At 37.8% G+C, this 15209-nt stretch overlaps 2 non-coding genes across 2 annotated transcripts; both read right to left on the bottom strand.

Annotated features, from left to right (window-relative positions):
* Nucleotides 1-4810: 4810 nt before the first annotated feature.
* Nucleotides 4811-4884, bottom strand: TRNAR-CCU (transfer RNA arginine (anticodon CCU)). Its single transcript has one exon. It is a non-coding gene; the product is annotated as a tRNA-Arg (tRNA).
* Nucleotides 4885-9487: 4603 nt separating this feature from the next.
* TRNAR-CCU (transfer RNA arginine (anticodon CCU)) lies at nt 9488-9561 on the bottom strand. The gene has a single exon. It is a non-coding gene; the product is annotated as a tRNA-Arg (tRNA).
* Nucleotides 9562-15209: the final 5648 nt, after the last annotated feature.

The raw sequence follows: 15209 nt of genomic DNA, 5'->3' as shown, positions 1-15209 counted from the left end.
TGGTTGGTGGAGCAACAGAGTCAAGAGCAGAAGTAAGGGAAGCATTGTATGTGGAAGTGGCTTGTTCAGGGCATGAGAGAGAGAGAGAATAGGAGAGAGAAGTGAGTCAAACAGGGAGGAAAGGAATGTGGTGTCAATAGCTTCAATGTTACGCTTAGTGATGGTAGCCTTAGGAGGTTGAGATGGGGAAGTCGAGAGATATAGGTTGAAGGAGAGCAGGTGGTGGTCAGAGAGGGGAAATGGGGAGTTGGAAAAATCAGAAATATCACAGCGGTGAGTGAAGACCAGATCCAGTGAGCTCCCATTCACATGGGAGGGTGAGGAGGTCCACTGGGAGAGACCAAGTGAAGAGGTGAGGTTAAGGAGTTTAGAGGCAGGGGATTGTGTGGGGATGTCAATAGGGATGTTGAAATCGCCTAGGATAATGGTGGGAATGTCAGAAGAGAGGAAGTGAGGAAGCCAGGAAGCAAAGTTGTCGATGAATTTGGAAGCAGTGCCAGGGGGGCGGTAAATGACAGCTACTCTAAGATGGACTGGTTGGAAGTGACATATGGAGTGGACCTCAAATGTAGATAATATAAGGGATGGTTCTGGTGGTATGAGTTGGTAGGAGTAACTAGAAGGTAAAAGGACCCCAACACCACCCCCATGGCGACCCCCAGGTCGGGGGGTGTGTGTGAATGTAAGGCCCCCAGCAGAGAGAGCAGCAGCAGAAGTAGTGTCAGAGGGCGTAATCCAAGTTTCAGTAATGGCTAGTAGGTGTAGGGAGTTGGAAATGAAAAGGTCATGAGTGGGGACCAGTTTGTTACAAACGGATCTGGCATTCCAGAGGGCACAGGATAGGGGGTATGAGTTTGTGGGAGAGATGTGAATTAGATTTTCAGGGTTGCTGTAGCGATGAGGTGGGATTAACTTTGAGGGCAGGGATGATGAGAGAGTAGTGATGGTACGGGTGCCTGAGCTAGGAGGGGAAACTGCAGGAGGTGGGCAGGGAGGGAGGTCAGTGTGATGTGGATGGGGGTGTGGGGAGGTGACAGGGAAGGGAGAGAGGGAGCAGGGCTGAGATGTGGGGTAGCAGGACCATGGGGCAGAGGTGAATGAAAGTGGGGTAACAGGAAAGGTGGGGGAAGGAAACAGAGGGGAGACAGAGGAGGAGGTGGAGGAGACTAGGGGGGAAGGATAAAGATACATTATTAGGTAGACACTGAGTGATGTGGGGAGTATAAGAAAGCATTGACATAGTGTTAAGTAGGTAAATAGGTTGAGGGAAAGTGGAAGTAGGAGAGGAGACTGTAAGGGAATCCGAGCAGAAGAATTGTAGAAATGCAGGTGAGAAAAGCAGTGTAGGCTCAAGGGGTGTAGATTTAGTATGAAATGAGTCAAAAGCGTAGATAAAGTGGGTGCAGAAATGTATTTGGAGTGTAAGAAATGAAAGGATTGTGAGAGGTTTAAGAAGCAATGGTAATTATGTTAGATGTTTTAAGTGTTTGCAGGTAAAATTGCATTGGGGCAGCTGTGCTTAAAAAACAAAATTACAATAATACAGATACAGGCATTTGTAGGTGAAATGGATGGTTTATGAAATGTCCAAGTAAGGTAGTTCTGTGCTATGTAATCAGATGCAACAATCAGGAGGTGAGTGATCTGAGGAGTAAGTGACTCACATTTGTTATTAATTCTTCAGTTTTCTTTGTTTTGTTAGATTGGTGTGCTTCTGTTTTCCTTCTTTTTCACTTCGATTGAACGCTAATTGAACACTGCTGTTATGTGTCAATTTTATCACGCTATTATAAAAATGCACGCTTAGATCAATAAATGCACAGCCAAATGGCTTTGCACAGCCTACACCATTGGACTTTAGTAGAAGACTATTACAAGTGAAACCAATAATTGAAATCTGTAACCACACCCCACCCCCTCAAATGCCAGGCAATAAATTACCTTAAAAACAACAACCAGGCATTCCACAAAGATTAAACTGGGTCTATATCATTCAAAACTTTAAAAAAGTACTTCAAAATCACATACTATGCAATAATGTTTCAATTTGCATTACCCAGCAGAATTAGCTTTGCATATATAGATATAGTGCAGCAGAATAGATTGGTGGTTGTAGTCAATTGTAATTACCCAGCAGAATTAGCTTTGCATATATAGATATAGTGCAGCAGAATATATTGGTGGTTGTAGTCAATTGTAATTACCTGTAGGTGACAAGAAGAGAAGAAACGTCAATTCACAATCGATATCAGATGAAGATAAATTAACGCTGATTGAACGCTGCGTTATGTGTCAATTTTATCACGCTTTGATAAAAATGCATGCTTAGATCAATAAATGCACAGCCAAACAGCTTTGCACATCCTACACCATTGGACTTAAGTAGAAGTCTGGTGGTCAGCAAAATTTTGCACTGTCCTCCTACTATATATAGTGCGCACAACTACTAAAATACACCACAGGTATGGATGGATAGTATACTTGACGACACAGAGGTAGGTAGAGCAGTGGCCTACTGTACCGTATTGCTATATATTATATACTGGTGGTCAGCAAAATTCTGCCCTGTCCTCCTACTATATATACTGCGCACAACTACTAAAATACACCACAGGTATGGATGGATAGTATACTTGACGACACAGAGGTAGGTAGAGCAGTGGCCTACTGTACCGTACTGCTATATATTATATACTGGTGGTCAGCAAAATTCTGCCCTGTCCTCATACTATATAATACAATGCAGCACAGATATGGAGCATTTTTCAGGCAGAGAACGTAGATATTTTCAGCACACTGAGCACAGATATTTGCAAGCACACTGAGCACAGATATTTGCAGCACACTGAACACAGAAACTGAGAAAACGCTGCACGTCCTCTCCCTATCATCTCCAATGCACAAGTGAAAATGGCGGCGACGCGTGGCTCCTTATATAGAATAGAATAGCTGCTGACGGGCACGATTGATGGAGGAAAGGGACATTTGAATCCAGCCCATAGATGCAATGTGAATATGTAATTTGTACCTTCCTATCTTAAAATGTATATACAGTGTATATGTCACAACTGAGGGCCTGAGCTGACTGGAGGCAGCCTCAGTTGTAGGGGCTGAGGTGTAGTGGAACCTGGGAGGTTGTATCAGACCCCTGGACATGTAAGTTAAATGTAGAAGAATTGCCCGAAGGCGTGCCCACGACAACCAGGATAAAAGTCAATGATGTTTATTTTGACAAACTCCATGCATCACAGCAGTAATAAAAGAGAAACATAAAATCAGCAGAGAAATAATACAGTTCCTGGGTACTACAGGAGGGCAAGGACCACAGGGCTCTGGTAGTATGAGACAGTTCTTATTATCTTCTAGTTGGAAAGTCCTTACCAGGCCCGACTGTAGCAATGGAGATAGCCCAGGATCATACTAGCTGGTGTTCCAGGAAAAGCTGGGCTGCTGTGGATAAAATGGCTGCTGTGGGTACTGGCTGAAACCAGACTGATGTAAGCACGGAGTGGATTGCTGGATGGAACCAGCCAAATAATAAATGAAGCTTGAGAGCGATGAAATATGATTGATATATGGAGTTTGAGAGCGGTGAAATAATAGTGCCGGTGGTGAGTGGTAATCTGCGGAAATGATACCAGCACTTTAAGAAGAGCTGATCTCTGCTGGAAGCAGGTAAATCTGTAACTGGAAACAGATGAGTCCCAGAGGACTGGAGAGTCAGGCTGCACCGCAGGTGGTAGACTAGAGCGGGTCTCTTTAGTGGAGGTTTGGAGATGGTAACTGGAACCTGGAAAACAACCACGGGAGAGAGACAAACTGGAACTAGGTTTGACAACCAAATCACTGACGCCTTCCTTGCTCAGGCACAGAATACTTATACCTGCAGCAAGGAAGGGATTGGCTAGGCAATTATGCAGATTACAATGGAAACAGCGGATCGGTGGAAATGAACAGGTGACAGAATCCAACATGGCTGCGCCCATGCAGACACTTGGAGGGAAGATTGGTTTGATAATCCATGTGGGAACTTTAACAGCAATGGCGGCGCCGGCCACAGTAAACAGGAGACGCCAGACTGATGAGTGCACATTTGAACCACGCGGGCAACAGCGGAGGCCGCGGCTGACATAAGCGCCACTCTGACATCCTGCATGCAGAAACTCAGGGACGGCGGCGGAGGCCGCGGGAGATGCCATTCAAGATTTAACATGGCGCCGCTGTGACAGCGTCTCAGAGTGACAGGAGAGGAGGCAGGAATGGGGACATCAGAATAACAGATGGGATCCGGTCCTGGAGCGCTGAGCCAGCCTTAGGAGGCATCTGAAAGGTAAGTTATGGCGTCCAGATACCCGGATCGTGACAGTATACACTAGAGGTCTTTCCGAACCCCCTAATCCTAACATTGTAATTTGCTTTAGGGCGCACCTCCAATTAGTCTAGTGTTTCTTGCTGCCTTTCCAATGAAGCAAGTTTAATTTAGTAATAGGTGAAAAACCATCCCTACAAAGGTGTTAATCAGAGACTTGGCTTTGTGGAAACTTTTCAGAGAACAACTTTGTTAGCATAAAAGTAAAGCCAGAAAATGAAGAGCTGTTTAATCACTCAATTGGATTTTTTTGCCAGCATATTTCTTTTTCTCTGCAACCCACTGCTAAATTGTGCTTCCTAGCTGTTTTTATAAAATCACTTAATCAAATCTAACTCTGATTACATCAGAGAAGGCCAGGTACCCTACACCATAACAGGGGGTTTGAAATTTTGACTTGTCTACTTAAAGATCACCAAAATCTGATAACAAGGTCAATTACGTCCCTGGGTGGGATTGAACCACCAACCTTTTGGTTAGGAGCCGGACACACTAACCGATTGCGCCACAGAGACACTTTGCAAAAAGTCCATACTGACAAAGGCTAATAAGCATACATCTAGAACGTTTCCTAGAAAAACTTTAAAAAGTCAATAATCTGGAGAGTTTTTGTAAGATGTTTCTTCCATCAACCAACGAAGAAACACATTGGTACTTTCCCATGATGAGTGAGTGCTTCAGGATCTCTTGCACTTACATGTGCAGCAGAGTACTGCAATGGAAGCATGCTGTGCCCATAACCCAGAGGTAGGCAGATTGAAACTATCCTTTGCTATATGCATTTTTTTTTGTTAATTTAAGTAATCAAAACTGGGATTGATATTTTTGCTCTTTTATTTTTACTTAAAGTACAATAACTTTTACCATTTTAATTTGTTTTAATAGTATATTGACAGTATAGTTTTCTTTAAAAAATCCACTTAATTTTCTTTACCCTATTATTAAAAGGGTAATTGACAAAAACAAACTACATTGTCACCAGAAGAGCAATACAAAATGTACAAGTGATATATTAAAATCATCTTTCCAGCTTGAATTTCAATGATGCATTGGGGCAACGATTTTGTGAGAAACATCTTCACCCTTAAATAAAGATTTTCTTAATTCCTTACCTGTGTGCTAATTAGATATCACCTTGTTTTCACATTAAACAGACTTCTACATGAGAAAGCAGCAAGGATGCAGTGGCGTTAATGTTTCCTGGTGTCAACCTGTATTATTTCAGTAGACATTTAAATGAGGATGCATCTTGCTGCCTTTCCAATTAAGCAAGTTTAATTTAGTTATAGGTGAAAAACCATCCCTACAAAGGTGTTAATCAGAGACTTGGCTTTGTGGACACTTTTCAGAGAACAAATTTGTTAGCATAAAAATAAATCCAGAAAATGAAGAGCTGTTTAATCACTCAATTGGATTTTTCTGCCAGCATATTTTTTTTCTCTGCAACCCACTGCTAAATTGTGCTTCCTAGCTGTTTTTTATAAAATCACTTAATCAAATCTAACTCTGATTACATCAGAGAAGGCCAGGTACCCTACATCATAAGAGGGGGTTTGAAATTTTGACTTGTCTACTTAAAGATCACCAAAACCTGATCACAAGGTCACTTTCATCCCTGGGTGGGATTGAACCACCAACCTTTTGGTTAGTAGCCAAACACACTAACTGATTGCACCACAGAGACACTTTGCAAAAGTGGATACTGACAAAGGCTAATAAGCATTCATCTAGAACGTTTCCTAGAAAAACTTTAAAAAGTCAATAATCTGGAGAGTTTTTGTAAGATGTTTCTTAGATCAACCAACGAAGAAACACATTGGTACTTTCCCATGATGAGTGAGTGCTTCAGGATCTCTTGCACTTACATGTGCAGCAGAGTACTGCAATGGAAGCATGCTGGGCCCATAACCCAGAGGTAGGCAGATTAAAACTATCCTCTGCTATATGCATTTTTTTTTTTAATTAAAGTAATCCAAAACTGGGATTGATATTTTAGCTCTTTTATTTTTACTTAAAGTACAATAACTTTTACCATTTTAATTTGTTTTAATAGTATATTGACAGTATTGTTTTCTTTCAAAAATCCACTTAATTTTCTTTACCCTATTATTAAAATGGTAATTGACAAAAACAAACTACATTGTCACCAGAAGAGCAATACAAAATGTACAAGTGATATATTAAAATCATCTTTCCAGCTTGAATTTCAATGATGCATTGGGGCAACGATTTTGTGAGAAACATCTTCACCCTTAAATAAAGATTTTCTTAATTCCTTACCTGTGTCCTAATTAGATATCACCTTGTTTTCACATTAAACAGACTTCCACATGAGAAAGCAGCAAGGATGCAGTGGCGTTAATGTTTCCTGGTATCAACCCGTATTATTTCAGTAGACATTGAAATGAGGATGCATCTTGCTGCCTTTCCAATGAAGCAAGTTTAATTTAGTAATAGGTGAAAAACCATCCCTACAAAGGTGTTAATCAGAGACTTGGCTTTGTGGACACTTTTCAGAGAACAAATTTGTTAGCATAAAAATAGAGCCAGAAAATGTAGAGCTGTTTAATCACTCAATTGGATTTTTTTGCCAGCATATTTCTTTTTCTCTGCAACCCACTGCTAAATTGTGCTTCCTAGCTGTTTTTATAAAATCACTGAATCAAATCTAACTCTTATTACATCAGAGAAGGCCAGGTACCCTACACCATAAGAGGGGGTTTGAAATTTTGACTTGTCTACTTAAAGATCACCAAAATCTGATAACAAGGTCAATTACGTCCCTTGGTGGGATTGAACCACCAACCTTTTGGTTAATAGCCATACACACTAACTGATTGCGCCACAGAGACACTTTGCAAAATTACATACTGACAAAGGCTAATAAGCATTCATCTAAAACGTTTCCTAGAAAAACTTTAAAAAGTCAATAATCTGGAGAGTTTTTGTAAGATGTTTCTTCCATCAACCAACGAAGAAACACATTGGTACTTTCCCATGATGAGTGAGTGCTTCAGGATCTCTTGCACTTACATGTGCAGCAGAGTACTGCAATGGAAGCATGCTGGGCCCATAACCCAGAGGTAGGCAGATTAAAACTATCCTCTGCTATATGCATTTTTTTTTGTTAATTTAAGTAATCCAAAACTGGGATTGATATTTTTGCTCTTTTATTTTTCATTAAAGTACAATAACTTTTACCATTTTAATTTGTTTTAATAGTATATTGAAAGTATTGTTTTCTTTTAAAAATCCACTTAATTTTCTTTACCCTATTATTAAAATGGTAATTGACAAAAACAAACTACATTGTCACCAGAAGAGCAATACAAAATGTACAAGTGATATATTAAAATCATCTTTCCAGCTTGAATTTCAATGATGCATTGGGGCAACGATTTTGTAAGAAACATTTTCACCCTTAAATAAAGATTTTCTTAATTCCTAACCTGTGTGCTAATTAGATATCACCTTGTTTTCACATTAAACAGACTTCCACATGAGAAAGCAGCAAGGATGCAGTGGCGTTAATGTTTCCTGGTGTCAACCTGTATTATTTCAGTAGACATTGAAATGAGGATGCATCTTGCTGCCTTTCCAATGAAGCAAGTTTAATTTAGTAATAGGTGAAAAACCATCCTTACAAAGGTGTTAATCAGAGACTTGGCTTTGTGGACACTTTTCAGAGAACAAATTTGTTAGCATAAAAATAAAGCCAGAAAATGAAGAGCTGTTTAATCACTCAATTGGATTTTTTTGCCAGCATATTTCTTTTTCTCTGCAACCCGCTGCTAAATTGTGCTTCCTAGCTGTTTTTATAAAATCACTGAATCAAATCTAACTCTGATTACATCAGAGAAGGCCAGGTACCCTACACCATAACAAGGGGTTTGAAATTTTGACTTGTCTACTTAAAGATCACCAAAATCTGATAACAAGGTCAATTACGTCCCTGGGTGGGATTGAACCACCAACCTTTTGGTTAATAGCCTTACACACTAACTGATTGCGCCACAGAGACACTTTGCGAAAGTCCATACTGACAAAGGCTAATAAGCATTCATCTAAAACGTTTCCCAGAAAAACTTTAAAAAGTCAATAATCTGGAGAGTTTTTTTAAGATGTTTCTTCCATCAACCAACGAAGAAACACATTGGTACTTTCCCATGATGAGTGAGTGCTTTAGGATCTCTTGCACTTACATGTGCAGCAGAGTACAGCAATGGAAGCATGCTGGGCCCATAACCCAGCGGTAGGCAGATTGAAACTATCCTCTGCTATATGCATTTTTTTTTTGTTAATTAAAGTAATCCAAAACTGGGATTGATATTTTGGCTCTTTTATTTTTACTTAAAGTACAATAACTTTTACCATTTTAATTTGTTTTAATAGTATATTGACAGTATAGTTTTCTTTAAAAAATCCACTTAATTTTCTTTACCCTATTATTAAAAGGGTAATTGACAAAAACAAACTACATTGTCACCAGAAGAGCAATACAAAATGTACAAGTGATATATTAAAATCATCTTTCCAGCTTGAATTTCAATGATGCATTGGGGCAACGATTTTGTGAGAAACATCTTCACCCTTAAATAAAGATTTTCTTAATTCCTTACCTGTTTGCTAATTAGATATCACCTTGTTTTCACATTAAACAGACTTCTACATGAGAAAGCAGCAAGGATGCAGTGGCGTTAATGTTTCCTGGTGTCAACCTGTATTATTTCAGTAGACATTGAAATGAGGATGCATCTTGCTGCCTTTCCAATGAAGCAAGTTTAATTTAGTAATAGGTGAAAAACCATCCCTACAAAGGTGTTAATCAGAGACTTGGCTTTGTGGACACTTTTCAGAGAACAAATTTGTTAGCATAAAAATAAAGCCAGAAAATGAAGAGCTGTTTAATCACTCAATTGGAGTTTTTTTGCCAGCATATTTCTTTTTCTCTGCAACCCACTGCTAAATTGTGCTTCCTAGCTGTTTTTATAAAATCACTTAATCAAATCTAACTCTGATTACATCAGAGAAGGCCAGGTACCCTACACCATAACAGGTGGTTTGAAATTTTGACTTGTCTACTTAAAGATCACCAAAATCTGATAACAAGGTCAATTACGTCCCTGGGTGGGATTGAACCACCAACCTTTTGGTTAGGAGCCGGACACACTAACCGATTGCGCCACAGAGACACTTTGCAAAAAGTCCATACTGACAAAGGCTAATAAGCATACATCTAGAACGTTTCCTAGAAAAACTTTAAAAAGTCAATAATCTGGAGAGTTTTTGTAAGATGTTTCTTCCATCAACCAACGAAGAAACACATTGGTACTTTCCCATGATGAGTGAGTGCTTCAGGATCTCTTGCACTTACATGTGCTGCAGAGTACTGCAATGGAAGCATGCTGGGCCCATAACCCAAAGGTAGGCAGATTGAAACTATCCTTTGCTATATGCATTTTTTTTTGTTAATTTAAGTAATCAAAACTGGGATTGATATTTTTGCTCTTTTATTTTTACTTAAAGTACAATAACTTTTACCATTTTAATTTGTTTTAATAGTATATTGACAGTATAGTTTTCTTTAAAAAATCCACTTAATTTTCTTTACCCTATTATTAAAAGGGTAATTGACAAAAACAAACTACATTGTCACCAGAAGAGCAATACAAAATGTACAAGTGATATATTAAAATCATCTTTCCAGCTTGAATTTCAATGATGCATTGGGGCAACGATTTTGTGAGAAACATCTTCACCCTTAAATAAAGATTTTCTTAATTCCTTACCTGTGTGCTAATTAGATATCACCTTGTTTTCACATTAAACAGACTTCTACATGAGAAAGCAGCAAGGATGCAGTGGCGTTAATGTTTCCTGGTATCAACCTGTATTATTTCAGTAGACATTGAAATGAGGATGCATCTTGCTGCCTTTCCAATTAAGCAAGTTTAATTTAGTTATAGGTGAAAAACCATCCCTACAAAGGTGTTAATCAGAGACTTGGCTTTGTGGACACTTTTCAGAGAACAAATTTGTTAGCATAAAAATAAAGCCAGAAAATGAAGAGCTGTTTAATCACTCAATTGGATTTTTCTGCCAGCATATTTTTTTTCTCTGCAACCCACTGCTAAATTGTGCTTCCTAGCTGTTTTTTATAAAATCACTTAATCAAATCTAACTCTGATTACATCAGAGAAGGCCAGGTACCCTACATCATAAGAGGGGGTTTGAAATTTTGACTTGTCTACTTAAAGATCACCAAAACCTGATCACAAGGTCACTTTCATCCCTGGGTGGGATTGAACCACCAACCTTTTGGTTAGTAGCCAAACACACTAACTGATTGCACCACAGAGACACTTTGCAAAAGTTGATACTGACAAAGGCTAATAAGCATTCATCTAGAACGTTTCCTAGAAAAACTTTAAAAAGTCAATAATCTGGAGAGTTTTTGTAAGATGTTTCTTAGATCAACCAACGAAGAAACACATTGGTACTTTCCCATGATGAGTGAGTGCTTCAGGATCTCTTGCACTTACATGTGCAGCAGAGTACTGCAATGGAAGCATGCTGGGCCCATAACCCAGAGGTAGGCAGATTAAAACTATCCTCTGCTATATGCATTTTTTTTTTAATTAAAGTAATCCAAAACTGGGATTGATATTTTAGCTCTTTTATTTTTACTTAAAGTACACTAACTTTTACCATTTTAATTTGTTTTAATATTATATTGACAGTATTGTTTTCTTTCAAAAATCCACTTAATTTTCTTTACCCTATTATTAAAATGGTAATTGACAAAAACAAACTACATTGTCACCAGAAGAGCAATACAAAATGTACAAGTGATATATTACAATCATCTTTCCAGCTTGAATTTCAATGATGCATTGGGGCAACGATTTTGTGAGAAACATCTTCACCCTTAAATAAAGATTTTCTTAATTCCTTACCTGTGTGCTAATTAGATATCACCTTGTTTTCACATTAAACAGACTTCTACATGAGAAAGCAGCAAGGATGCAGTGGCGTTAATGTTTCCTGGTGTCAACCTGTATTATTTCAGTAGACATTGAAATGAGGATGCATCTTGCTGCCTTTCCAATTAAGCAAGTTTAATTTAGTTATAGGTGAAAAACCATCCCTACAAAGGTGTTAATCAGAGACTTGGCTTTGTGGACACTTTTCAGAGAACAAATTTGTTAGCATAAAAATAAATCCAGAAAATGAAGAGCTGTTTAATCACTCAATTGGATTTTTCTGCCAGCATATTTTTTTTCTCTGCAACCCACTGCTAAATTGTGCTTCCTAGCTGTTTTTTATAAAATCACTTAATCAAATCTAACTCTGATTACATCAGAGAAGGCCAGGTACCCTACATCATAAGAGGGGGTTTGAAATTTTGACTTGTCTACTTAAAGATCACCAAAACCTGATCACAAGGTCACTTTCATCCCTGGGTGGGATTGAACCACCAACCTTTTGGTTAGTAGCCAAACACACTAACTGATTGCACCACAGAGACACTTTGCAAAAGTGAATACTGACAAAGGCTAATAAGCATTCATCTAGAACGTTTCCTAGAAAAACTTTAAAAAGTCAATAATCTGGAGAGTTTTTGTAAGATGTTTCTTAGATCAACCAACGAAGAAACACATTGGTACTTTCCCATGATGAGTGAGTGCTTCAGGATCTCTTGCACTTACATGTGCAGCAGAGTACTGCAATGGAAGCATGCTGGGCCCATAACCCAGAGGTAGGCAGATTAAAACTATCCTCTGCTATATGCATTTTTTTTTTTAATTAAAGTAATCCAAAACTGGGATTGATATTTTAGCTCTTTTATTTTTACTTAAAGTACACTAACTTTTACCATTTTAATTTGTTTTAATAGTATATTGACAGTATTGTTTTCTTTCAAAAATCCACTTAATTTTCTTTACCCTATTATTAAAATGGTAATTGACAAAAACAAACTACATTGTCACCAGAAGAGCAATACAAAATGTACAAGTGATATATTAAAATCATCTTTCCAGCTTGAATTTCAATGATGCATTGGGGCAACGATTTTGTGAGAAACATCTTCACCCTTAAATAAAGATTTTCTTAATTCCTTACCTGTGTCCTAATTAGATATCACCTTGTTTTCACATTAAATAGACTTCCACATGAGAAAGCAGCAAGGATGCAGTGGCGTTAATGTTTCCTGGTATCAACCCGTATTATTTCAGTAGACATTGAAATGAGGATGCATCTTGCTGCCTTTCCAATGAAGCAAGTTTAATTTAGTAATAGGTGAAAAACCATCCCTACAAAGGTGTTAATCAGAGACTTGGCTTTGTGGACACTTTTCAGAGAACAAATTTGTTAGCATAAAAATAAAGCCAGAAAATGTAGAGCTGTTTAATCACTCAATTGGATTTTTTTGCCAGCATATTTCTTTTTCTCTGCAACCCACTGCTAAATTGTGCTTCCTAGCTGTTTTTATAAAATCACTGAATCAAATCTAACTCTGATTACATCAGAGAAGGCCAGGTACCCTACACCATAAGAGGGGGTTTGAAATTTTGACTTGTCTACTTAAAGATCACCAAAATCTGATAACAAGGTCAATTACGTCCCTTGGTGGGATTGAACCACCAACCTTTTGGTTAATAGCCATACACACTAACTGATTGCGCCACAGAGACACTTTGCAAAAGTACATACTGACAAAGGCTAATAAGCATTCATCTAAAACGTTTCCTAGAAAAACTTTAAAAAGTCAATAATCTGGAGAGTTTTTGTAAGATGTTTCTTCCATCAACCAACGAAGAAACACATTGGTACTTTCCCATGATGAGTGAGTGCTTCAGGATCTCTTGCACTTACATGTGCAGCAGAGTACTGCAATGGAAGCATGCTGGGCCCATAACCCAGAGGTAGGCAGATTAAAACTATCCTCTGCTATATGCATTTTTTTTTGTTAATTTAAGTAATCCAAAACTGGGATTGATATTTTTGCTCTTTTATTTTTCATTAAAGTACAATAACTTTTACCATTTTAATTTGTTTTAATAGTATATTGAAAGTATTGTTTTCTTTTAAAAATCCACTTAATTTTCTTTACCCTATTATTAAAATGGTAATTGACAAAAACAAACTACATTGTCACCAGAAGAGCAATACAAAATGTACAAGTGATATATTAAAATCATCTTTCCAGCTTGAATTTCAATGATGCATTGGGGCAACGATTTTGTAAGAAACATTTTCACCCTTAAATAAAGATTTTCTTAATTCCTAACCTGTGTGCTAATTAGATATCACCTTGTTTTCACATTAAACAGACTTCCACATGAGAAAGCAGCAAGGATGCAGTGGCGTTAATGTTTCCTGGTGTCAACCTGTATTATTTCAGTAGACATTGAAATGAGGATGCATCTTGCTGCCTTTCCAATGAAGCAAGTTTAATTTAGTAATAGGTGAAAAACCATCCTTACAAAGGTGTTAATCAGAGACTTGGCTTTGTGGACACTTTTCAGAGAACAAATTTGTTAGCATAAAAATAAAGCCAGAAAATGAAGAGCTGTTTAATCACTCAATTGGATTTTTTTGCCAGCATATTTCTTTTTCTCTGCAACCCGCTGCTAAATTGTGCTTCCTAGCTGTTTTTATAAAATCACTGAATCAAATCTAACTCTGATTACATCAGAGAAGGCCAGGTACCCTACACCGTAACAGGGGGTTTGAAATTTTGACTTGTCTACTTAAAGATCACCAAAATCTGATAACAAGGTCAATTACGTCCCTGGGTGGGATTGAACCACCAACCTTTTGGTTAATAGCCTTACACACTAACTGATTGCGCCACAGAGACACTTTGCGAAAGTCCATACTGACAAAGGCTAATAAGCATTCATCTAAAACGTTTCCCAGAAAAACTTTAAAAAGTCAATAATCTGGAGAGTTTTTTTAAGATGTTTCTTCCATCAACCAACGAAGAAACACATTGGTACTTTCCCATGATGAGTGAGTGCTTTAGGATCTCTTGCACTTACATGTGCAGCAGAGTACAGCAATGGAAGCATGCTGGGCCCATAACCCAGCGGTAGGCAGATTGAAACTATCCTCTGCTATAGGCATTTTTTTTTTGTTAATTAAAGTAATCCAAAACTGGGATTGATATTTTGGCTCTTTTATTTTTACTTAAAGTACAATAACTTTTACCATTTTAATTTGTTTTAATAGTATATTGACAGTATAGTTTTCTTTAAAAAATCCACTTAATTTTCTTTACCCTATTATTAAAAGGGTAATTGACAAAAACAAACTACATTGTCACCAGAAGAGCAATACAAAATGTACAAGTGATATATTAAAATCATCTTTCCAGCTTGAATTTCAATGATGCATTGGGGCAACGATTTTGTGAGAAACATCTTCACCCTTAAATAAAGATTTTCTTAATTCCTTACCTGTTTGCTAATTAGATATCACCTTGTTTTCACATTAAACAGACTTCTACATGAGAAAGCAGCAAGGATGCAGTGGCGTTAATGTTTCCTGGTGTCAACCTGTATTATTTCAGTAGACATTGAAATGAGGATGCATCTTGCTGCCTTTCCAATGAAGCAAGTTTAATTTAGTAATAGGTGAAAAACCATCCCTACAAAGGTGTTAATTAGAGACTTGGCTTTGTGGACACTTTTCAGAGAACAAATTTGTTAGCATAAAAATAAAGCCAGAAAATGAAGAGCTGTTTAATCACTCAATTGGAGTTTTTTTGCCAGCATATTTCTTTTTCTCTGCAACCCACTGCTAAATTGTGCTTCCTAGCTGTTTTTATAAAATC

Source organism: Pseudophryne corroboree, unplaced genomic scaffold, assembly GCF_028390025.1.
Source record: "Pseudophryne corroboree isolate aPseCor3 unplaced genomic scaffold, aPseCor3.hap2 scaffold_346, whole genome shotgun sequence".
In the NCBI taxonomy this organism is placed as follows: Eukaryota; Metazoa; Chordata; class Amphibia; order Anura; family Myobatrachidae; genus Pseudophryne; species Pseudophryne corroboree.
Note: the sequence above shows the minus strand (reverse complement) of the source record. Positions and strands in the feature narration are given on the sequence as shown.